General features: G+C 39.3%; 1 long non-coding RNA gene across 1 annotated transcript in view; it reads left to right on the top strand.

Moving 5' to 3' along the window:
• The window catches only part of LOC144312953 (uncharacterized), a 44,430-nt gene extending 18,024 nt beyond the window's left edge, over nt 1–26,406 (top strand). Inside the window, exons 3-4 of the long non-coding RNA XR_013378601.1 lie at nt 11,193–11,249; nt 26,120–26,406. This is a non-coding gene — a long non-coding RNA (uncharacterized LOC144312953). The remainder of the gene's footprint in view (nt 1–11,192; nt 11,250–26,119) is intronic.
• The last annotated feature ends 623 nt before the right edge of the window (nt 26,407–27,029 follow it).

Genomic DNA, 27,029 nt, shown 5'->3' with positions numbered 1-27,029 from the left:
TCACCATCAGTCAGCTAGCAATGGGAAGGAGCCTGACTGGTGCCCTAAACTATCATGGGACTTTAACTCCAGGCATTTATTGGGTGGATGAGGAAATGCACCTTGATGTCACCTGTGAGAAGGTGAAAATCTGAGATGATAGTAATCAATGCCACTCTGGTTTTATTGGACCCAGAAGTGCACAGTCCTTCCCCCAGCTATCATGATACACAAGCTTTATCCTTGTCTGTGAGTTAAAGAACAGAACTGGATGTGTTTTCAGAAGATTATTTGCTTTTCTGATAGAATATTCAGAAATATTTTATGAATAAAACAGCTCATTAGAAATGATTCCTAAAACCCCAAGGAAACAAAGCTCTTTTTCCCGTCATTCCTGAGCCATTAATTCCAGTCCATTTCCTGCTGAGTCTAATAGACAATGTGTTGTTAATCTTACAGTCTGTTACATCATGCCTGTTCTTTTGGTCTTATGAATGCAAACTTCATTTTCTCCTTAGAAATCATTTTCTTGTTCTGTGACTATGTTTCCCTTCAGTGTGAAGTTGCAAATGATCTTGCTGAGAGAAGCAAACAAAGACAGACTCAGATAGACCGTTTTTATTTTGACGGGAGACCTAAACTACTTCCCTTCACCTCAAAAAACAAAAACAAATAAAGAAAAGAAAACAGAAGAAATTTTAGGATTTGGGTAAATAAACCATTACATCCTATCACCCTATAAACCAAGCACTTCCCCTTTCCCTTTCTCATGAGTCCACTTTAAGAAAATAAAAACTAAAAAACCCAAACATAGATAAATAGATATACAGATAGATAAGAATATATCTCTATATGATATGTGTGTGTGTGTGTGTGTGTGCATGTGTATAATAGTCTTCTTTCTGCTGCAGTGTGGGGTATAGAGAATGCTGGCATAGTGAGATCAAAACACTTTCTAGGCTGAACATACCTGCAAGAATATTTTTCAAGGAAAAACTAGAAGACACCAAACAAGCAACCAATCAGCCTCCTAAATCCTCCAAAGTTTTTTCTATTTATTACTGTTCCCCAGATCACAGTGTATGGGGATTTTACTTTTAAGCTTAGTGTCAAGACCTGACCCAGACAGCACAGTGGGAGTGGCATCAACTACCTTACAAGCACCTTTGACTGGTGCAATAAACAAGCCTAGTTGTCAGGCCTATAATTAAAGGACATTTTACCTCACTGCTACTTTAAGATCAATTCACTGGGTAATGTTCATTGTTGTTATTGTTGTTTTTTTTTTTTTTTTCCTGCCTTTGGAAGAAAACTAGGAAGCACCTTGACATTTCTGGCCATTCTTATTTTATAAAAAGAGATTGCAAATTCCTTAAGTTACAAAACATGGTCTTATTTCAGAAAGTAAGATCTTTAGCCATACTACATTAATTAACACTGCAATTTGCATTCAAAAATATGACTCATCATCCATTTGCCAGAGCTGGCACTGGACAAGTCTGTCTGATGAAAGAGGTGTCATGGGCTTCTAGCTTCCTTGGCAACCTTTCCTGCCACTCCACTGCTGTTCTTTCTGACTCTGGGGCTAAAGAACAGAAAAGACAGATAAAGGGGACCAGAAAAACTTACTTAACCACCATGCCTGTACATGGCTTCTTGTTCTCAGAGCCTCTCAGATATTCTGCTAGGACTCCCAACCTGCTTGGCCCCTCAGAAAGTATCAGACAACAGCTCTCTTCACCTTTGGCCTATTGTTCATCCCCCTCGCCTTCAGATTTCTACTGCTTCGTTTTATACAGATCCTCTCAGTAAGGATCCCCTTGTCCCCAGGCAGAAATTCTTTTAGGGCTCTTTTTAGGATCCCATATAAAAAGGCCCCAGGCTGGCATTCCTCCACCTGGCCCTTGGCATTATATATCTTGGCTTGCAGTTGGAGGGAATAAAGTTAGCCCTAGCTGCAGCTCCCTCTGCTCCCATGGAACACCAGAGGGTGTCTTGCTCTGACATGTGTCAGAGAAACTTCCCAAACTCAGGCAGCAAAAGCAGATCCTCTATGTCCTCTCCTTTGAAACCCCGGTAGCTAGTGAGAAACCACATCTCAGCCCTGCCTACCCCCCCGGTGTGGGAGGGTGGAACTCACAGTCCCTCTCTATCTCAAGTGATTCTCCTCCAGCTTCCTTTCAGTTTACCATCTGGGGAATCTCTATATCCTTGAAGTGGGTGGCAGGCCCGAAATCATGTAACTGGTTCCTAGGGATTTACTTGGAAGACTACATCTTGATTGACTATGTCTTGATTTAAGGTCTCTCCACTAGATATATGACATTGCTTATTTGGCATTTTAGTTGAATCTTCCATTACTATTATGTATCAACTCCTTTCAACGTTCTCTGCTTCTTCTAGTATCTTCTGTGGAAATTTCCATGTTCTTATATTGCACGCTTGGTAAAATACGTCACCTTCCTGGGGCTTAGCTTTTGTTCATTCTCCTCACCCCTTTTGACATTCAACATGGCCCAGTCCTCCCCATCCCTTAACTCCTCATATTGGAGATTTGGGACTTCCATCCTGAGAGCCCTGGTCTTTGTCAAGCAAGTTGTGAATGTACTGCTATTGCACTGTTGCTCCATACTGCATGGAGGCATTTCAAAATACTACTTGGACTCAGGTTTTTAAATTTGTGGATGCTTTGCTGTTTTTTTTGTTGTTCTTACTTTTTAGCAAAGCCCCTTTTACAAAATAAATATTTCAATCCATTTGTTGGCAAATGTTTCAAACAAATTCACAATGAGTAAATGAGGATAAAGCCAGAGTGGGGTCCCAGAGAGCGGGATCCCAGAGGCTGCCCATTTGGTTCCTTCCACAGACCCAAACGCTTTAAGAAACACACTTGGAAAAAAAATCTCTACTTTAAAAGATGAAGTGACTTTTGAAATGGGAGCAAAGCATAGAGGGTTGATTTTACCAAGGAATGTGTACCGCAAAGCACTTCAGAAGCCAACTCTATATGAAAACTAGTGACTCTAATGGCCCCAGCCCTGATTCCCTGCTTCCTTCTGGCATGATCAGCTTCTAAATGCCACCTCTTGGAGAGACCTCAATGTGCCTTGGAATTCAGTTTATTTATTTCTCTAAAATCTGAGCTTCTGAAATGAGATCCCTATGAAGAAACTCATAAAAGCAAAAGGCCTCTTTTCTTTAAAAAAAACAAAAACAAAACAAAACAGAAAACAAAAACAAAACCCAATAGCTCTAAAAACTTTATTCTGTGGATTATGATGTTGATGGCATTTTAATGCCGTTCCTTAAATCCCTAAACCCTAGGAACCACTGAGACTTTAATAGACTAATCATGCTTCAGGCCTTTTGAACTTTGATTGCCAACCACCGTTATTGCTTTGAGTTTTCCAAAGGAGAGCCAACATTTCCCTTTACCCTTCTCACACTGTTTTTTTCCTATAAATGTACTAACACTGTGATATCGAGGTCATCTGGCCAATATAGAGGAATGGCTCTTACTCTTTCACTGTCCCACCCCCTAGCCTAGAGGGTGTCTTAAGATTCTCACACATATTCAGATCTCTCACTCAGGCATGTGGAGAGAGTCCAATGTTGACTCCTTGGGGAATGATTTGCAGGATGACGCTAACTTCTGTTTGGGTGAACAGAAGGATTTATAAAGAGGAGAGGGGAAAGATTCAGAAGCAATGCTGAACGAACATAATCTCTTTCTCCTCCACAATATTTCCTTACTGGTGACCCCATAAGTGTTTGTATTTGCAATACAGGACTCCAAGGACCCCGCAGTAGTGAATAAGACATGCTAGCATAATCTTGACAGGCCATGCACTAGTCATGATTAGAGTCTGAAAGTCATGGACCCACAAAAATTTTGGACTGATTATTTTGCATTGCCTGCACTTTATCCCTGGGAGGGACTATACCCGGAGCTGAGCAGGGGGCCAAGGAGAAAGCCTGTAGGGGCATCTGGTGTGCTTTCCTTGTAGCCTGGGGTCCTTGATTATTGAGAGTCTAAAGAGGGCTGAGATTCTAGGAGCTTGACTGTAGGAATGCTATACACCAGCTGTGAAAAACACTCTCAGGACCTACTCCTGACATCAGGAATATCAGGTACCCTCTGTATCAACTGAAAATGTTGAAAACAGTTATTACCTTGAATAATAAATTGTTGCCATTTTTGCTTAAAACTTGTTTCAAAAGAATGTTGAACTAAAGGATAGATATCTAATGATTAACATCTACTAATTAGTGTCCTGAAGCCAGAAAGGGAGTAACCAAAACTCTAACTACAAAAGTTACGTCATCCATGAACACCTCTGGACCACTCTGACCCTTTTTCCTTCTTTGATATCCGTAGTTCACACATGCAATTTGACACCGAAGCGTGTATTACCTTACACAGTGAATGATTGTTTTATACGTCTGTTTAACAAAAATGTGTTAAAATTTTAAAACCCCATGCAAAGTTTTCTGGCTCAGCACTGGACACACAGGATAGGTTCCCAGAAAATCTTGGTTTGTTGGTTAGTTGTTAGCAAATCACAGGGATTGTCAAATGCATTCAAGAGGCTGATGGCTAAAACTTGGTCTGCTTCTACTTATTGCTGACAGCGACCACAAAAGCAAATCAGAGTGCATTGTACACAAATATTTGAAGAGTTGTCAGTTTCATTGCATTCCTGACAAAGAAGAATAATCTGTGGAAAATGCTTAAACCTAACTTGTATATTAATTTGACTAAGTTTTCCTTCCTTGTCAATGAGGAAAAAAAAAAAGCCCCAAACATTTGTGTGCCTACAGCATTCTCACTGCAATAAAACATAAAACTTAATATACACCTTGGAGCATTCACATCCCAGATCTGCCATTTATTGGTTGTGGCATTGAAGAATTATTTGAATTCTGATTTTCTTTTTCTTTTTTTTTTTTTTTTAATTCTGATTGTCTTGTCTCAGTTCTTTCTTTTCTCCTGTCCTCTGACCGTAACCATAAAATTGTTGTAGGATGACTAGATAGCATGGAGCTTAAATCTCACACTGTATACTATTCTAGAGACTAACCTCTGATGTAATGCAAAACACATCTGTAGATATACACACATCATATCCAGATAGAGGATGACAGATGAGAGAGGATAGATAGTTGGGTAGGTAATTTTAACTACTCTCTTAAGAAGTTAGATTATGCCAAAGGAAAGACTCACCTACAACCCAAATTTGGGTGGGTTTAAGTGTACCATTGGGGGTATAGACTTGGAATAAAACAGTGATATTTGTAAAAATGGGAGAAGCATAGAAATGTTGGGGCAGGAAGGAGACCTGGGAGGGAGGACAGCTGGATGATCACAGTGGAGCACGCCATAGATGGAGGAATAGAGCTAAACCCTCATGGGTAGAGTGAATCAGAAGGAATTTCAAAGACAAAAATTACTAGGGAGTTTTGAATTCATTTGCCATGAGATATGTCAGCATCTGTCTCCCTGTGTGTCACCCTCATATCTTTTATAAAAGCCAAATTGCTCACTGAGGCTTATCTGTGAAAGTTCTTTTTTGGGGGTTGGGGGTGGTGGTGGTGGAATATTTATCAGAGGATAAGCCTAACTTTTAAAAATCTCTAAAATAGTAACAATAGCGGGGTTAGAGAAAGCATCAAATGAGCTAATGCTTGTGAAATGCCATCATGTAATATGCAATTATTTTTAAATTATTTTAAATACATTGCGAATTGATTTATTTATAATTTCATAGCTGCTTGTGATTTCGTAATTACCGTTGATTAGAATTGCTTTTGTGTTGCAATTTAGTAAGTTGATACAGGCTTTGGAGTCAGACAAACCTGGGTTTAAGTCCTGCTTACTCCTTTCAGTGTGCATTTGGACAAATGACTTCTCTTTTTTTTTATTTGTAAAATGAGGATTATAACTACATCATACTGACATGGTGCAGGGGGAAAGGCTGATGAGACAACATTCTAACACTGTATTACTCGGGGTTCTCAAAGGAAAGAGTGACACAATCAAATGGGGGTAATTTGGAAAGAGTTTAAGAAAGGGATGAAATATAAGGTGGTAGGTAAGCCACAGGGAAAGTGGCATAATGGCTAGTACTGTATCCTTAGGCTAGCCAAAGACCACACCCCTCATCCAACCCACCCCTCCAAGACCAGAAAGTCAGGGTAAGGAATGGAATCCAGACGGACAGCTATATGGAACAGTGGATAAGGGAGCTGCTGGATATGACCCATAATGATCAGTATCTCTGAGCCACAGTGGAGGTGGGGGGCAGGATGCAGTGGACATGGGAAGTATCCAGCACAGAAATGATTATCAAAGTGCCTGATTGTATATATTAGACAGAATGTGATATGTAGGGTTTTTGATCTTGAAACTATAGCTTTGTATCTGTGACCCAAGAAATCAAGAGTGTTTGCCTTTATATGCCTAGTGAAATCATTGTGATTAAAATATTGGTTCTTGCCAATTCACTAGCTTCATGGAGTCCTCTTGTATGTACCCCATCCTCAGGAGGCACCAGCAGTGTTTTCAGATCCCCTGCTGAGCAGTCTCTCTCATGATAGGATATAAACATGCTAAATAATCAGGAACTTCACGGGCTGTGATAAAATACCCTGATTTGCTCACTTTCCAGCCATGCTTCCTGAGCCAGGGTATGAGGCCACTCTGAACCTCATGTACCAAAAAAAAAAAAAGGTCTTTTAAACATTAGTAAACCCCAAGACTCAGTCTCCTGCCCTTCATTTTTCTCTGTCTCTACTCAATTCTTGAGTGATCTTCCCTAGTTCCACAGCTTTAAATATCATGAATAAGCAGAAGACACTGAGCCCAGAGTCTACCCTGAACACCGCATTCGTATATCCACCTGCCAACTTACCATCTCCATTTGGATGTTAAAAGGCATCTTAGACTGAATTTGCCTCAAACCATACTCTTGATCCTCCCTTCTCCACCTCCCCCCAAAACATAAGCAGAGACAGGGACAGACACAGAGACACAGAGAAAGACACATGTACAGAGAGAGAGAGAGAGAGAGAGAGAGGGCAGAAAAAATCCTTGCTCCTGCCCAGTCATTCCATCTCATCTCACAGACCTTCATCCTTTTAGATGCTTTGGTCTAAAGCGCACATTTATCCTCGACTCCTCTCTTTCCCTCATACCTCCCGTGCTATCTGTCCGACAGTTATCAGCTCCGTCTCCAAAACACATTCACACTCCTCCCCACCCCTACCGCTGTAGCCCTGGTCTGAGTCACTGTTAGTACTTAGAATAATTTGGATCCCCAGCCGCTGACTGGCCTTCCTCCTTGCCCAGTTTTCTCCTTCCCCACACCATAGTTACAACCTCCACATAGAAGACATTCGTAAGCATCAGTCAAATCATACCACTCCTCTGCTGAAAGCCCTAAATTACTTCTCAACTCACTTCATGTAGAAGTCAAACTCACTCCTGTGAGTCCCCACACGATCTGCGTTCTCACTCCCACTCCCCCTCCTCTGACCACATGTCTTATTTCTCCACCCCTTAATTACTCTGCTTTGGCCACACTGTTCCTTTGCTGTTCCTTGCTGGAATATCTCAGGCAGACTATTTGGATTTGCTGGTTCCTCTACCCAGCTCTCTCTTCTCCCGCCCCAGGTGTCCTGGCCAGTTCTGTTCAAAGTCCCTTGCCCATGAAGGCCCTTCCTGACAGAGCATATGAAACTAGTATGGACTCACCTCACAATTCCACCTCTTGGCTTCATTTTTCCCCATGGTGTTGTCATCACCTTACACAAATGTACACTTATTTCTTTCCTTGTGCTTGCTCTCTTTCCTCTACATACAAGTTCCAGGAGGCCAGTGACTATGCCTGTCACATTCACTGCTGTATTCTCACCACCAAAACATGAATGAATTCGCTTGTAGCTCAGAGCTGTTAGGACAGTTAACAGTTGATGGTCCAGTGAGATGAAAGTCCTGATAGGTTCTTTCTAATATAAAAGTCGATGTGTAATTCTGGATTAGACTGTTAAGTACCTACTCATTTTATGTTCTATTGCCAATAAAAGTGCTAATAAATAATGTGCTTTTTAAAAAAGATTTATTTATTTATTTGTTCATGAGAGACACAGAGAGAGACAGAGACAGAGACAGAGACACAGGCAGAGAGAAGCAGGCTCTATGAAGGAACCCAGTGTGGGATTTGATCCCGGATCCCAGGATCACGACCTGAGCCAAAGGCAGCTGCCCAACTGCTGAGCCACCCAGGTGTCCCAAATACTGTGATTTTTAAAGTCTTTTTTTAATTAAAGGAAATATGTGTTCATACCCAAATATCTTTCTCATATGTAGGTTTCAGGATGCAAACATTAAGACCACAAAGATTTAGTGAAATGAAGCTGCCTGTCATAGGGCCCAGAAGGCGGAGGAGTCTTAGCAAATGTTTGTTTCCTTCCTGCCATCTTTCTGAAAGCAGAGGAACTTCTGTTGCGCCTGGACTAGGGAGGAAGGGGGGTGGTATGCATTTTTTAAAACCTGTCACTCCGGTTACACAACTCTTCCATCTCCCATCAAAGTAGCCATGTGGAGGACAAGCAAATGCAGCAGCACCACCACAAGCACAGATGATTTCTGCAGAGTTCCCAAGAGTTCTCCATTTCAACCCATGTCAACAATTCCTAAGTGCATACCCCCAAAAGATGAAGTATCTTACAGTGGCCTAGTGCAGTATTTCCCAGACTGTGCTCCCAAAGGAAGGCAAGCATCGGTAAGATATTAACAGGAGTTCATCAAAGGCAATATTGCATGGTCAGGTAAATTTGGAAGACAATTAAATAAGACTAAACAGATTCCAAGTGACACATTTTCCTTTTGTCTTTTATATAATAGTCTTGTGGAGAAAAGTCATATATATAGGATTTTCCCAACTTGTTACACCATAGAACCCATCCTTACAGACCCTCAAGTTCCACTGAACACATTTTGAAATACTCAGTATAGTTTCAAAAAAAGTGATTCAATTTTCATATAATCCTCAAGGTTGGCAGGAGAAATCTTATTTTTCCATCTTCCAGTTTTCCATTTTACAGATAAGACAAATAAAACTCTCAGCATGATAAACTGGGCTTCGGCATAGGTTGTAAAAGAGTAGACTGAACCAAAGTCTTTTACTCAGAATTTTAATTTACATTCCACTGCACCATATTGCTTTGTCTATTAGTTTTCTAGGGCTGTTGTAACACATTCCCACAAACTGGACTGCTTAAACAACAGAACTTTTTTCTCTCACTATTCTGGAGGCTCAGAGGGAGGCTCACATCTCTCCTAGCTGCGGCTGCCAGCAGTTCCTGGAGTTCCTTGGTTTGTAGCTGAGTCCCTCCAATCTCTGCCTTCATCTACACATGAGTTTCTTCCCTCTGTGTGTGTCTCTATCACCAGAAGGGCACTAGTCATTGGTCTTTTCTACTTTAGTCTCCTAAAATATTCAAATTTATTATGTGTAAACTTAAAGCCCTCATTTTTCTAGGCTGGAATCTAATCTTTATTTTATGACCTGATGTGGAGTCCTCTCTACACCTCTGGTCAAAGTAGTTGCCTTTGTTTGAACACTTGCCAGCTTATTTCTTTCTCCTTATTTGAATTTAGCTGAATTCCATGCAGGATTCCAGGCATGATGCACCAATTTGAACAAAGAGGTTGTGATAATAATTTTCTAATGATTCTCAGGACTTGCATGGCTTTTAGGTCATGCTAACCTTTTGGGACATTCTTGTTGAAGGAATTGGAAAGAAGTGTTCTTTCTTTTTGAGACTGCTCAGCTGGTAAAGTTTAAGTCTAGGGATGTTGGCAACTGTTCTCATCATTTCTGGGGAAAAGCCTCCTGAGAATCTGGCTAACATCAAGCAAGGAAGAGGGGAGAAGGAAGAAAGAAAAAAAAAAAAGGAGGGATAGGGGAAGGAGGAAGGAAGGGAGCTCTACCACACCTGATGCAACTGAGGCCCTGGGATCCGGTCATTTCTGAAATTGCTTATTACAAAAGCCAAAAGAAAAAAAATCCCTTTCATTGAATATAGTTTGAAGTAGATTTCTATCCTTTGTCTGACACTATCCAGAAAATTACAGTATGAGATTCCTTAGGTCCATTTCTAATCTGCTAGAGGTGAGAAAGGTAGAACTATGAGCAAGTTTCTGCTTTGGGTCAGATTGTGTTAGGCATATCATGTCATGTCATTTAAGCCTTATGACAAGTCTGCCAGCTTTGCTACCCTGTGAATACAAAATTCATAATACTAGAAGAATATTTTCCTTTAACTTACAAGAATAAAGTTTAACAATGAAATGAATATATGTGTGTATGTCTGCATATGTATATACGTATACACTGATACATAGAGATCTCTCTACATACATAGATATGTACAGTGTGAAACAAACACGATTAACTCGTTAATGGTAAAAAAACTTCAGTTTCCCATTTAGAATCAGTCCAAAGTTTTCCAAGATTGTCAACCCACTTGCATCAGAAAAGCCAACTCTCAAATGAAACCTTGAATTGCATATATAAATACTGAGAAATACAGTTTCATGCACCGCAAACAAGCAGTCTGAATAAAAGAGACAATTGAGGTATTCTAAATTACTGGAAATCAGATGGAGGAGCCAAGGTAGCAGCAGGAGAGTAGGAACAAAGCATCCAACTCTATGTTCAGTACCTTGGAGGGGAATGTGTGAGGTTTTGAGCTGCAAGTTCTTCATTCCTTTGAATTCTCCCTAAAATTAAAGGGTGCCTCCGAGATGGCCATAAAAGTTCAATGGCAAAATTAAGTGGAGTGACCCTGCTGTGGAAAATAATATAGTAGAAACTATTTTCAGTGTCCGACCCTTGCTATGACAATTTAATTATGTCACCATCATTGTCACAGACACATTGAATGACTAGAATCTTGTGACTCGACATCATCCGTAAGATAAAACATCTGAACCTCTACAGCTTGGGGAACACATTCTACCCATCACACTTGATCACACTTGATTCTTATCTACCTGGCCAGCTTCATTTTCTCACCTGTAGCTTACACTCCAGCTAAACCAATCTGCTTCCTGCTGCACAAACATGTCATGCTCTTCTGCCCACACTTCCCTTCCCAATCCTTATTTGCCTGACAAACGTCTCATTCATTTTCTTAATCTCTTGCAGATATCATCTTGATATGGCACCTAAACCCAGGATCAATCACCTTGCTCCCTGTGCAAGGTGTGTGTACACCTTTACTTCTATAACATGTACCTTTTTTTTCTGTCTGAGATAATGAGGTAAGACTTCCATTAGGTACCTATTGATACAAATGGGGGATTTTGCTTTGAGAAATAGTTGATTATAGTGGATAGAGCCAAAGGCCTTGGAGCGAACTACCTGAGTTAAAATCCCAATTCTACCTCTTATTACCTGTGAAACCTTGGAAAGTTCTCTTCCCTGGGCTCATTTCTCTCATCTGTAAAGTGAAGGTAGTTATATTCACACTCCATAGGATCACAGTAAAGATTTAGATAATCTGTGTCAAGTGACTGTTACAGGTACGTTCTCAATACATAGTATATTATTTTGTCTATTGGCTTAAGGAAAAAGTATGTTCATCTTCAGGGATTGGCCAAAGTTATACCCAGAGCATAATCAGGCCATTGTCAGGACATTGCTTGGCATTTGTGTTATTTTTCACTCTTGTGTACACATTAGCTGTCCACAAAGGAAGAATACCATCTTTGCTTATCACCCAAGAAGATATCTTTGTCTCCCAGATTCCTCCGAAGGCTTCAATCAAGTTGTCAGTGTATGATACTATTGATTTGGGGACATAGACAGTTGCAATGTCAGCCTTTTCCTAAATTCCATGCCATATTTTGTTGGCTGAGCCTTAAAAATTTTACCTTAAAAATGGTTTTTCTTGCCTTTTAAACTCCTTCTGAGGTTGTTTGAAGTATCTTCTTTGGAAAGAGTGAGTGAAACACAGTTCTGGCAGGTGCCAGCACCTCCTATGATCCAGACCTTAGATAGAGCCACCAATCCATCCTCTGTGTCCCAAGAAAAGGTACAACAATGGACAACCACAGTGGGAGTTCTGGAAGCGGCAATTCCTAGCCCTGCCAGACAAAAATGCTCATTTAAACCAGTCATATTACTGTGGGTTCCTAATGATTATTGTTACAAGTGAATGTGATCACATGTTCTGAGTAAGTCCAGGACGCAGACCCTTAGAGAGGTCGATAAGCCAAACTTTGTACCGGTGAAAGCTGGTTAATCAGATGGACACCAGGAGGGGATCATTCCTGCCTATAGGTCAGTGTATCTCATAAATTGCTTCTTTTACAAAATCAAATGTTATTTATTTGGTTAGCTAACCCAAAGCATTCTTTCATTGACCTGAGTCATTATATCTTTTTCTCCAAAATGAAAGATGCCTTTAAGTTCTCTTCAGTGTTAGATTAAGGCAATTTTTTAAACTAATCTAAAAGAATCCCCCTTGGATTCATTCTTCTACCTTCCTTAAAGGGCAGTATTAAAGATGAACCAACATCATGCTGAACTGAGCAAGGTACTAGATTATACTTTAATGAAGAAAATGTGAACTTTGACCTTTAACCTTGAATAGTGATCACACAAAGCAGTTTCATCTTATTTATTAACATCTACAATAGAGTTTTAGGCATTTACTTTTAGAGAAAATAACCCTCTCATTTCAGTGGAACAAGATGGACAGCCAAGGTCAATGAAGCATCACAAGTAAGTTTTCCAGCCTGTCCTGGAGGCGGAATTGGGGGTGACTTTTTTTTTTTTTTTATATGGCATCTAACAAATAGCATCTGAGTGGAATTTTTAATCAGAACTCCAGACGATAACTCTTGGCAGAAGAACTCTGGGTTTTTTTTTTTAGCACATTTCCCCCCCTTGACATCTGTTCTTTTCACTTTCTGAAATAAACATTTTGCTTTGCTAATGCTGTGAGGTGTAGGGCTGGGAAGTTACTCAATTTTCCCCTCACTCATTGAAATAATTTCTTAAGGTTTAAGTGAGCTTTTTTGCCCACCTCTTTCAAATGAGGTAGCTCCTTCCCAAATTCGAAAAGCAATCAAAATTCAGATAGGAAAGTCTCAGAGTCACTTGATGGAATCCTCCCTTGCTTTTCTCAGGCAGAAGAAATATATCACGTTCCCCATCTAGTGGTAGGATTTGGAATCGTCCACAAAGGTGGTCTAACATAAATTCTGGGAGAAGTTTTTTACCTATTTACTGGCACTTCAAATTCAAACTGATCACCATGATAAATAGAGTGAAGATAAGAAAGAATGAAAAGATAAAGTTTCTATTCTCAAAGAACTTACAATGAATGAGAAGGAAGGAAAACTACTTAACAGTCATAGCAAAAGTCCAATATAGTAGAACTCCTTTCTCAGCAGGGGGTACATGCGAGACCCTCAGTGGATGCCTGAAGCCGCAAATAGTACCAAACCCTATACGTGCTATGTTTTTCTTTTTCTTTTCTATAGGTACACATCCATGATAAAATTTAATTTTTAAATTAGGCAAAGTAAAAGATTAACTTAATAACTAACAATAATATAGAACAATTGCAACAAAATACTGTAATAAAAGTTCTGTGAATGTTGTCTCTCTCACACATCTTATCGTCCTGTGTTCATCCTTCCTGTGAAGATGTGAATGATTAAATGCCTACGTGATAAGGTGCAGTGAGGGGAATGATGTAGGTATCCTGACACAGTTAGGCTACTAACTACTTTTTGACAATATGTCAGAAGGAGAATCATGTTTCATGACCACAATAGACTGCAAGTAACTGAAATGGGAAAGTGAAACTCTGGATAAGAGGGGATGGGCTTCTATAAACAGTTTTCCAAGGATTCTGAGAACATGTAGGCTCAGTACAGATGCTTGACCTTCCTCTCCACTCAAGGTCTTCACTGGACCCTTGAGTTGGTTTGTATAAGTCTGGGGCCCAGGGAGGAAGGGAAATGTTAGCCAACAGTAGAGTCAGGAAGGGGAGGGTACTGCTACCTCTGCTTCAAATTTTTGGCATTCTCTTTCCTCCTCTTCCTGGGCCAGCTGCTGGCAGGATATGTGCATCTGCAGTAGCCTGCTGTACTCCTCCTGGGCAAAACCTCAGCATCTTGCAAAGTTCTCCTGTTCACTGTTGAACTCTTTAAGACCTTCATTTATAGGATCTTAAGGCATAGCATATGCTTCCTGTTGTTTTCCTTTTCTTTGCAACCTTTCTTAACCTTGAACTCTTCTTGTACACATAACCTCATTTAACAAGGTGTTCCTTTGCTTTCTGTTCAGTTCTCAGTTCCCAGTCCTTCTCAGCCAACTTCTTTTCTTCTCTACCCCTACCATCTAGTCCATTTTTTTTTTCCTCCTGGGTTTCCTCTTTTTTATGTTGTTGTGCTACTATTCATGAGATAGTTTGTTTTCTTCTCAAATCTTCTCTTTGTGCTTTTTCTTCTTCTCCTTCTTCTTCTTCTTCTTCTTCTTCTTCTTCTTCTTCTTCTTCTTTTTCTTCTTCTTCTTCTTCTTCTTCTTCTTCTTCTTCTTCTTCTTCTTCTTCTTCTTTTAGCATCCTCTTCCTGTAAGCCTTGAAGAGTTCTTTGCATGAACTTCATGTTCAAGTCCTGCTCTGTTCTGTATTCCTGCTGAATATGTTTTACCTTCTCTTGGAGGGCTTTTTGCAAAAGTGTCCTAATTTCCTTCTTCATCTACTGGTTCTTTAGTTTATTCTGTTTATTCTCAAGGTTGACCTTGTATATTCATTTGCCACAAGGTACACTTCCTCTTCCCTCAGCTACTGCACTGCCTGCCTTTGTACCTTGATGTTGGTGACCTGGGTTTCCAGTCTCTGGGGTGTGTTCTCCTCCAGCAATTTCTATATTCTTGCTTCTTGAGCATCTCACTTCTCCTTGGCCCATGGGTCTGCCTCCCAGAGTTCTCCACAATCTCTATCTCTTCAGCTCCTCACTAAACTTGGTCTGTGCCTTCTGCTCCTCACCTCTTGTGAGGGACACAGAGTGCTCACATTGAAGCTCCTCCCCTGTGCTTCCTCAATTTCTTTCCAGCTTTTCAGCCACAAAATTCTATCTCTATTTTTCTTTCGAGTTCTCCTTCAGTAATCTGGTTTTCCTCTCATTCTGTTTTTTTTTCTTTTTCCTCTTCAATTGTTTCTTCTTTTGACTGCATTTTAGTAAAATATTCATTTTCTTCTGATTCTAACTGTTCACATAGCTTATTTCATCTTTCATCAGTGTTGATGGAATACTGGACTTTTAATAAGTGTTGATAAATGGACAGAGAGGCATCTTTCTAAAATATTAAGATAGGTGAGCTTCATCAAGCTGGATTCTGGACTCAATGGTATAAATGGGGACAACTTAAAAATAAAATAAATAAAATAAATTTGAAGTATAAAAGTGTTTATAATTTTTTAAAAAGATTGTGAAAACTGGCATAAACACTATTGGTTATTGAGTTGGCAATGACCCAAAATGCTAGCTTTTTTTAAAAAAGATTTTATTTATTTATTCATAGACACACACACACACACAGAGAGGCAGAGACACAGGCAGAGGAAGAAGCAGGCTCCATGCAGCAAACCTGACATGGGACTCGATTCCAGGTCTCCAGGATCACACCCCAGGCTGCAGGCGGTGCTAAACTGCTGCACCACAGGGGCTGCCCCCAAAATGCTAGCTTAAAGAAGTATCTCAGAATATAGAAAAAGAAAAGAAATGGAAATCAGGAACAAAAAGAGACACGTAGGATAAACCAATGAAATAAATTATTCCCAATGATAAGACTTTCAGGACGAGAGAAAGGAAAAGAGGAATAACAGAAACTAAAGGGTTAATGGAAGAACTCCCCATGAGTTGGATGAAGACTTAAGTTTTTGGATGACAAAGACCATCTGAGTGCTAGAAGATTTTATTGGGAAATAAAATGCTTGGCCATGTCCTGGGGCAATTAATAAACCTGTGGGATTAGGAGCACTCCTTATGAAGCTTTCAGTCAGAGAAACAGGGTTACAAAGGGATTGATAACACTATTGGTCTTCTCATTTGCAACACAGTAAGAAGACAGTGAAACAACATTATGGACTTTGGAGTGAAAAGTGCTGTAATCATAGAATCTTGTTTTCAAGATAGTGTTTATGAATTGAGGTGGGGCTGAGGTGTGCAGTATTTTTAGAAACACAAGACCTTACCAAGTAAATTGTCCCTGTATTCTCTTTGGAAGAGTTACTATAGAAATTTCAACAAAAATTGGATCAGGGTATTGATTTTAAGTTGAGGAAGGATAAAATATACCAAAGAGAGAGATAAGTAATGAATCATGTGTAGTTAATTAATATGTAAAATTACCAGAAATCTATAGGGTGCATAGGTAAACATCCCTAGCTCTATATAAAATCTAAGATAAATTTCATATTAGTCATTCTCACATAACATTCTCCAGTCACTTTTTTTTTTTACCAGAATAGTTTCAGTCATTAAAATATTAGCCCCATGGAAGAATCAAACTTCTGAATTCCATTCTGAGTTCAAGCTTCTTTGCTTCCCCTGCTTGGAATTATCTGACAAAGACTTTAAAGTATCTATTATAGAAATGCTTAATTGAGCAATCGTGAACATTCTTACAATGAATGTTATTTTTTTTTAAGATTTTATTTATTTATTCATGAGAGATGCACAGAAAGAGAAACAGAGACACAGGCAGAAGGAGAAGTAGGTTCCATGCAGGGAGCCCGATGTGGGACTCGATCCCGGGACTCTAGGATCAGGCCCTGGACTGAAGGCAGGCGCTAAACCGCTGAGCCACCCAGGGATCACCACAATGAATGTTAAAACTGAAAATATCAAGAAAGAAATAGAAAACATAAAGAAGAACCAAATGGAAATTTTAGATGTAAGATACAGTATCCAAAATTAAACGGACAGCTGAGTAGACTCAACAGTAAGATAGAGATGTCAGAAGAGCCATAACTTGAATGTAGAAAAATAGAAATTATCCAACCTCAACAACAGAGAGAAAAAAGTTTAAAAAAAGAGAAAAAAAGAGCCTCAGGGAACAACTTCACTACCTGATGGACTCGTGGTCATGTAATTGGAGGTACAGAAGGGAAGGAAAAGAATATCATTCTGGAAAAACTTGAAAAATAATGACAACTTCCCCAATAGAATATAAACCTACAGATTTAAGAAGCTGAGTGAACCCCAAACAGTTGTCAAAACTCATCAGATTATCCCGTCAGAATTGATGAATTTTACTGTGTATAAATTGTAGTTCAAGAAATCTAAATCACTTTTAAGTAGCTAATAAAAATCTGTCGTTAGATGATGTTCATTGTAAACCTGCTGTAGTCAGACTCACTGCTACCTGTTGGGGTTATTGTGTGACAATAATTCATATCTCTAACAATCTGCTTGACACTAGCTAAAAATCATCATATACTTATTATATGGTAGTAAGTGATTTTTGAAGTGATTTTTTGAGTGCTTTTAAAGTTTTTGCTAATTTAATCTTCCTAACAACCATGTGAAGGAAATATTGTCGTCTCTACTTGACAGAGAAGGAAGCTGATTACAAAACTATTAATTGGTTACTAGTAAGTGTCAGATTCACATTTTAAAGCATGGCTTTTGACTTTAGAGACTAGATTCTTAACAACTACTGAGTATGGAGAGACAAACTCAGGCAATGTTTCATGCCAATACAATGAAATATGTTTTAGTCTCCCAAATAAAAGCTATTTGCCAATAATAAGATATAAAAAATCAGAGAGGATATGAGTAATTACCTTTCGAAAAGGTAATTCTTATTCTGAGTCTCAAAGATAGGGATAAATGTGAATTCTTGAGTAGCATCAGAAAATATGATTTTCTGGAAGTCACCTGATTTTAGACAAGATACCTCATTTCTCCATCAAGATGATCATTTCATTCTTGGGCTCACTAGGATACTCTCAGTAATAAAGGGTAAATGCTCATAGCCTGATAGAAGCAAAGGTCATGTTAATTTGTTAATTATAATTTTGTGTGCTTTAAGTCAAGGCTAATTCTTGGGGTGCCTGGGTGGCTCAGTTGATTTAGTGCCCAACTCTTGATTTTGGCTCAGGTCATGATCTAAGGGTTGTGAGATCGAGGCCTACATCTAGCTCCGTGCTGGGCATGGAACTGGCTTATCATTCTCTCCCTCTTCCCTTCCTAGTCCCACACTCTAAAAACAAAAACAAAAACAAAACTAATTTTTTATATGAAGCTCAAACATCTGCTGTTAAATTAGACATTAAAAAACTATAGAGATAATGTTTGAAAACTGAAGACAAGGCTTTCACATTTGAAAAAAAAAAAATTGCTTCAAGTGTGCTCTGATAATTCCAGCAGATGGCAATACAATCATTGTTAAAAAATTGTTTCACTATCCAGCTGAAAAACAAAACAAAAAAAAAGACCGATAAAAACAATATCTTTTCTATTTCTGTTTTACTTTATTTTTGCCTTTTTTTCCCTTATCTGCATTGAGTCCCTTTAAGTTTCTAAAACAACACATTCTACACAAGAATTTGTAAGGTTATAAAGCCTGCTAACAGCAGGACTGCAGATACCAAACTAGACATTGACTCTATTGTGTTGAAAACAGAGTAAGCGTAGACAGCTTTTGAGTCAGGAGTGACATGGTCAGAATTGTGCATTGAGGAAATAACTGACAGGGAAAGGATGAGCAGAAGGATGTGGAAAGGTAGGGTGAATGTCTGTTTCAGTAGTCTAGAAAAGAGGTAATGGGAACTTGGCCTTGAGCATGGTAGTGAAAACCATGGTAGTGAAAACCTTAGATGAGGGATCACGGCAGACATAGAGGTGAGAGAACTGAGTGAATGATTGATTGGATGTTAGAAATTCAAAAGAAGAGGCAAAGATAACTCTTGTGTTTTAATCCTGGTTGAGGGGGAAGCTAACTAGAAGGAGAAGAAACAAATTTGGATTAAAAAGGAGTTTGTTGAAGTTCCATGACGCTGATTCAACTTAGCAGGTGATAAGTGGGTTTGCTGCTTAGATGAGAGGTAAAATTTAAGAGATAGACACAGAAATGGTGGGTATTTGCAGCCACAGGAGTGGATGAGACAGTCTGACAGAGAAAAAGGCTGAGGTCAAAGGAACCTTCTGGAGAATGCTTGTATTTAGAAGGAACTGATGATACGAAGTTTAGTGGGATTTCCAGGTGAATGTGATGTCTTCGGATCAACAAAGATAAATGGAACAAGAGTAACATATTTCAAAAAGTTTGAGGAGATTGTTTAAAAAAAGGCCAATGGACTTTGAGACACAGTTAAAACAGACTGATATGGGGTAGAAAGATTATTTTGAGAGAGGAGTGGACATAGTATGAAAAAGTATACAATCTCTTTTGAGAAGTTTGACCACAAATGGAAGGAAAGAAATGGTTGCATAGGTTGACAGGACAGTGGGAACAAGTGGAAATTTTTATACGAGATATACTTCAGCATGGCTGTGTCTGACATGAAGGAGACATTTGGAATTATACTAAGGTTGCTTTTTTTTTTTCTTAAATGACATCTAGATAATTTAATGAAACAGCATAACTTCATTTTACTAGAAATTTGTGGATGTAAGAAAAAATTGAAAATATAATTTGAAAGTGAACGTTGCAACATGTTTCTCATTATTTATTATTTATCCAGTGTCTGCTTGGCTCCTCTCTGTTGCTGATGTCTGAAGCTTTGAGACTCTGAAAGTTAGTTAGTCATGCTAATCAAGTCTGTTCCCAGCACCCAAGATCTTCTGACATTGTGGCAAGTGATAGCTTTGCAGAGTCTGCTGTAGCATTAACCAAGCATTTAGAATCACAGAAAATCACAGAAATCTCTGAAGCCCATTGCTCTGTTACAATATGTTAGCATGTTTCCTTGTCCACATTTTTTTATTCTATCCTTTCTGTTCTTTTTTTTTCTTTGTTTTTTTTTTTTTTTTCCTTAAGGAAAAGAAAGATCAGTTGGCAATGCTTGATCTTGATGACAGAATTGCAGAGCTTGCTTCTTGCTACTAGAACTTTGGTGTCACTTTTGGTGCAAAGGAATCTACAGAAGCTGCCAGGTAGTTTGTGTTGAATTTGAGGAAAAAAATAATATAACCTTGAGTTGCAAATGACCGAGTCTGCCATTGAATATGATAAACATACTGGTTTCATTAAAAACTCATAGCAAGGGCAGCCGGGGTGGCTCAGCAGTTTTGCGCCACCTTCAGCCCAGGGCATGATCCTGGAGACCTGGGATCGAATCCCATGTCGGGCTCCCTGCATGGAGCCTGCTTCTCCCTCTGCCTGTGTCTCTGCCTCTCTCTCTCTGTCTCTCATGAGTAAATAAATAAAATCTTAAAAAAACAAACTCATAGCAAGACAGAATTTTCAAACACAGAGGCAATGGAAAGTGGAATAAAGACAAGAAGAAATAGGGGGATATTGTCCAGGACTCTTCTCTGTATTTTTCAGCACAGTTAAATGGTTTGCTTATCAATTCCTAAACACATCCCTTTGAAACCTTGTACCGTTTCTGTCAACAGTCCCATCAGATAAAAAATGAAATTATTCCCTAGGTTAGGTATCGCATCCCCCAAGCAGACATGTTTGGAGGACTGGCAGGCGATGGCAGGTGATGGGGCCCCCATTGGAGCTGTACAACACAAACTTTCATGCACAGCAGAACCCAGTTACAGAGAAAACGAAGACATGGACTCATTTTTTTTTAAATCTGTAACAATCAGGGTGCTATTTTAACTCTTAGTTTTATAAATCAGAATTTATTTTTAATAGGGAAGCCTCCTATTTTGCACTTTTACTCCTGTTTATATTTTTGCAGAAGTGACTGATTAGGTGGTAAACACTTGATACATCTGTTATCCTGATAATTTTTCTGAAAATAGTGGGAATCCAAACTCACAGGAAAAACAGATTTTCAGAATAAATCCTCCTTCTTTCAATAAAGGTTTTCTTTAGGTTCGATTTTAGCATCCTAAGGATCGGAACTTGTTCTTTTTTCTTCAGTTTATTTACTTACTTATTTATTCATTCATTTATTCATTTAAATTCCAGTGTAGTTACCATACAGTGTTATATTAGTTTCAGATATACAATATAATGATTCAAAAATTCCATCTATTACTCAGTGCTCATCAAAATAGATGTACTCTTTGCCATAAGATGTATTTTTAAAATGCTATCTGTTTAACACTTTAAAATTGTGGCAGTCACTTTTGGTTTCCTAGCTAACAACCATTTCCCACTTTTGTGCCAACAAAAACCTAATTCTGCTCACCTACCTGTAGCAAGAACTCTAGGAAGGGTGGGGAGATCTTATCCCAGCTCAAGGAATGAGTAGTGATTGGTTTAAACCAATTTGGGTACTTCTACCTCCTAACGATTGGCTTGGAGTGGGGCATGAGCCAGTTTTGACAATGAGATACTGTCTTTTGGACTTTTAGGGAGAGTTTTCTTCTTAGTGTAAAGAAGGAAACACAGGAGAAGAGGCCCTTCCCCTCTCCTACTTTTCAATACAATTGTGTGAGGACATGATGCTTGTAGCTGTCCCAAACTCATGGAAAATCTAATGGAGCTGGAAAAAGCGGAAGCAGAACAATAATATTGTTTAGCTCAGAGTTCACTAATGTTGGCAATTACTTCTGAGCCTCTGGTCATGAAAGATAAATACCCTCATAATAGCCACATTTAGTTAGATATTTTGTACCTTGAAGTAAAAAGCAGTTTAAGGCAGCAATTTAAAAAGATCTCTCACATTGTCTCATTGATTCTGCTAAAGATCTTGTGAGGCAGGTGTTATCTGGAGTCCCAGAAGATACTGGAGATGCAAAATGCTGAAATGAAGTGATGAACTTCACAGAACTATTAGGAAGCTGACCTAACTTTGAAATCATAACTTTGGATGACCACTCACGTGCGCTTTGTAATGCACTTTATTGTTGAATTTGTGCTGAATAAAGTCTGGTAAAGTAATGCTATAGTGAGTGAGGCTGAGCTCTCGGGGACATTTCCTTATTTTCGGGTAGATTCTCCTAAACTTTCAGGTCTGCTGAAGGCCAGACTCTTCCTGAAACATTGGGGTGGACTCACTGTCAGAAATTATTTTTCACATTTGTTCTATCAGCCTCTTGCCTTCTACTGATTTATACTGAAAATCTAGTCTGTTCTTATTTATAATGAAATGCCCCTGTTCAGGGAACCTCAGAGTGATTTGAGAAGTTCAGAGGAGTACAACCCCACAGAACCTTGTCTTTTCTCTCTCTGACTCCCATATTATTTGGGCATGAAAACATGATTCCTATTTCCACTTATATTTCCATAGGAGGGACTGGTTTCTCTATTTCATACTGGCTGTGACTTAGACCTGTGGCCATCTCTAGATCCTACCAAGTCCATTTCTACACAGTTCAAACTATAAATGCCTAGCACTAAAACCCTGTTACCTCTGCCTAATAAAGTACTTCTGAGAGCAGATATGACTATTCTCACTCTGTCTTAATATGGACTCCTCAGAAAATGACACCGAAGGCAAAAACTTACAAACTAATGCTTTATTGGGGGTTCAGTCCCAGGAAAACTAGAGTGAGGGACAATGGGTACATTATTGAGCTGGCCATAGCTTTGTAAAAACAGAACAAAACAAAACAAAATAAAGCAGAACATCTATAGAAAGATTGTATAGACCTGCTCTGTATCAGAAGTGCCCATAGAGGAAGAGGGGTGAGTAATGTATCTGCTGGCTTTTCCTCATCACCTGTTTTATGTTAGTCTGAGTTCACCCCTCATGGGAATAACTCCCTTGCACTTCCAGGTTGCATTACCTGGCCTAGCCACGCAACCTTAGGGGACCAGAGCCTCAACAAGTCCAATAAGGCTGGCTTACATTAATGTCATTCATGAGGTCTACAGTGGTGATTCTGTGGGCATTTGGCAGTTTCCAAGGCTACTCTTACTAGCCAGGAATCAATGCAAGTGGTCATGTGTGGGCATAGGAGTCTAGTGAGTAAGGCTCACTTGGGTGATAGAGAAACAAAATTGGTCCAAACCCAATCTGTATTCCCAATAAAATGAAAAGAGATCACTCTCTTTCTTTTTTCTTCAGATCTCCTCACTTTGAAGGGGTTGGATCTCTGCCAGGGGTTGGTATCCCCACTCCTGTCTCATCATGCTTACCTGTTCCTTGAGAGCCATAGGTAGAAGGACCAGTACTTATTTTCATGGATGAATCAAGTCAGTAATGCTGATCCACCCCAAGAATATGCAAATTATGAAATCCTATCTTGTGTCTTCACTGTTTTGAATATTCTTTAACTGTAAGGGAATTAATTCATATTTATAATCTGAGATCCTCTTGATTTCAGGTAATTTGTGTTACTACAATCATTAACACTTTATCAGAACAAAATAAATTTAAACGTGTTTTGGCTTATACAGTATTTTGTTGAGGGGGGCTGAAATTTTTCTTTATTGCTTTCATAAAACATAAACTGATGAGTTTGAATTATACACTTCCAACAGGGACAGAAAGCACTAGATTAGTTCAAGGGGAAGGAGATGAAGTAGAAGGAGATTCATTTCAGATCATTAAAAATGGTTGTTCTAGTTCTGGGACAGATTTTTGAATTATATTTTTTCTTCTTGACCAAATTTTCCTATGTTTGTAGAGAATTCTAACAAAATATTTGTCTTCTTTCGAGAATAAGCCAATTCCTCCACCAATGGAATTTCTTCTGTGTAATAATCTCTCAGGAATATATTTGGAAACTCGTGTCTGTAAGGGCAGATTTGAAGACACAAGGCTGACCTCACTCCAAATGTCAGCCACAATACTTGAGCTGCATTCCTATTAGTTCCTGTCACCAACAAATGCCATTTAACCAATTATTCTTGGCGAAAAGTATCACATATGCCACAGGAAGCGTGGGAAGCCCACTCTCTGTGGTGAGGACAAGGTCTCAGGCTCATTGGGCCACATTTGCATTTCAACTGCATACTGCAATGTGTTGGCCAGGCCCTGCTTCTCATGGCATGTTTGTGATGGAATTGGAGCTGCCCCCATAACCACAGCCCTAGAGTGATTTATGATTCTGGTGAAGCACTCTGAATTTTGGTCCACACTGTTAAGATAAAATAGTATCTGAAGAAGAGTGGCTGCTCGGGAAAAAGTCAGCTACAGATGATCTAACGGGTCTGATAATTCATTAAAAAATACTAGAAAGAGCACAGTGTCTGGACTTAGACAGAGTTAAATTTCATTCCAGTCCTCCCCATTTATTAACTCTGTATTAGATAACACTAGAGTGTGTTTTTAAATTTTTCTGAGCCTCAGTCTCCTCTGCAAAATGGGAATACTAGGACTTGCTCCAAAGAACTATTGCGAAGATGAAATGAAAAAGTGTGAGGAACTCTCAGGCTCACTGCCTACTTGTGGCAGGCACTCAGTGATAGTCCCACCACTCCACTTCTTTTTCCTCTTCTGCCCAGCACACCCAATACACCATTTCTATAGACTGGGTATCTTATAATCCCTATTGGCTGGCTCATAGAAATCATCCCTGATCTCCTATCTGGATACCTTCTTCTACTACTCACTCTAGAAAAGCTATATTTTTCTATTCCCAGCCTCCCCTGTATCTTGTGATGGAGGATACACTTCTAGCCAATAGAACATAAAGGAAATTCTCCTGACAGTTTTCAGGGCAAGTTTTGGTTTATTGATAGACAGAAGCTGCTGTAAACATTCTCTCTTCCTCTTATCTCAAATGCCTTGGTCTGGGTCAGTGCTTTTGTGTCTGTGAGGAATAATCATGCTAAAAAAAAATCAAAAGAATCACAGGACTTCTTAAAGATGCAGATCCTGTCTTGGGTGAGCCCCCCAGTAAGCTGGAGCTGCCTACACCAGTCTTCCAAGTAGGTAAGAAAAAAAAGGAACTCTATTTGATCAAGCTACTTGACTTATATATAGTTAAGTAAATGGGACAAGGTTTGGAGGAAGGGGAGAAAGGAAGAGAGGGAGGGGGACGGTGAGGGAGGATAGGAAGTAGAGGAGAGAGATAGATAGAGAGAGAGAGAGAGAGAATTACTCCCATAGTATGTAGCTGGAGAAGCAAATCCTTTAATTTTTGGAGCATTAAATGTTAATTTGGTAGGCTATGTAATAGTTCCCCAAAAGATACCCAAGTCTTAATCTCTAGAACCTGTAAAGGTTTCATTGCAAGCCAAAAAAAAAAAAAAAAGGATTGCAGATATGATTATGGTTATGAATCTTGAAAACAAAGAGATTATCAGAGAGGGCCCTCAACCCGATTATGTGTATCCTTACAAGAGGGAGGCAGGGAGAGATTTCCAGAAACACACAGAAGAACAGGAGACAAGGAGATGACAGAGGCAAGACGTGGGACACATGCACCAGAGCCAAGGAACACCTGCAGCCTCCAGAAGCGGAAAAGGCAAGAAACAGATGGGACTCTCTACCAGGGCCTCTGAGGGACTATGGGCCAGCCAGTAGTGATTTTTTTAAATAATTTTTTTAATTTTTATTTATTTATGATAGTCAGAGAGAGAGAGAGAGAGAGGCAGAGGGAGAAGCAGGCTCCATGCACCGGGAGCCCGATGTGGGACTTGATCCCGGGTCTCCAGGATCGCGCCCTGGGCCAAAGGCAGGCGCCAAACCGCTGCGCCACCCAGGGATCGCGCCAATAGTGATTTTGATGTTGGCCCAATGATAACTGATTTTGGACTTCTGGCATCCAGAACTCTGAGAGAATGAATTTCTGTTGTTTTAAGCCACTAAATTTGTTGTACTTTGTTATAGCAGCCACAGGACATTAATATACTTAGTTATCAAGACTTTCTGATTTCATTTTAGGGTATGAATAATAGTGATAACTGGTATATATTGAATGCCCTCTGTGGACCAGGCAACCAGACTCATCACTGTGCATGGATCACCTCATTAGTCCTCACCCCAACAATCTCCTGAGGCAGCTGTTCCTCTTCTTTCTGTCTCCTAGCAAGGAGAACTACCTCAAGGAAGGTACGGAACCAGCGAGAAGTCATACAGTGAGGGAGCATTGAAGATGGAATTTGAGCTCAGAACACCTGAATCTGTAACCATTCTAGCTCTGCTGCTGAAGAAATGATGGTAGACCTGCGTGTATGTTCCCAGTCACATTCCTAAGATAAGTTACTACGTAAAACAATTGTGTAGAATTGACATCCATAATTGGACATACTCAGGTCCTTTAACTCAGGTCCTCAAGAACACTCCTTCATAGATTAAAAAATGAGTACCTACTAAGTGTCAGATACTGAGTGGAGCATGAAGACTAAGACTCACAGTCTTGCTTCCAGAGGCTTCCATGCTCCCTAGTCTCCCATCTTTCATTATTGCTTTACAACTATGCAGCAATAGTAGCCATTACACCAAAAATTACATATTGAAATATAACTTTTAAAGGCTTTCATTAAACCAAATGTAAATTAATATAAATTAACCATAACTTTGAATGATCTACATTGCTATTCTTCCTCATATGTCTAAACAATGAAAAATAAATAGCAACATTGAAATCACTACTTCTAGTAACCTCCACAGCATGATTATGAATTACTTCATACCTCTGAGAAAATATCATTGGCTATTCTTTTATTTTTTCTTTCTTTTTTTGGGGGGGAGGGCTATTCTTTCTAATTAGCGTATCAATATATTTCATTTGATATTTTCATAGCCTGATGATAAAGCAAGTGTTTTTGCTGGCACAAAACTTTATCTTAAGGCTAAAATTTCCTTGCATGTATTAAGCTTTTTATTTTTAATCGGCCTTTGTGTTTCCTCTGCTGTCTAAAAAGTGAATAGCTGAAGAGAAGTTCTCTGTTACCTTCCAGTGTTCCACAAGGTGGCTCTAAGACAGACTAAGTCAT

The sequence above is a fragment of the Canis aureus genome, chromosome 4 (genome assembly GCF_053574225.1).
Source record: "Canis aureus isolate CA01 chromosome 4, VMU_Caureus_v.1.0, whole genome shotgun sequence".
NCBI classification, from domain to species: domain Eukaryota; kingdom Metazoa; phylum Chordata; class Mammalia; order Carnivora; family Canidae; genus Canis; species Canis aureus.
This window is presented reverse-complemented; position numbering and strand designations above follow the sequence as displayed.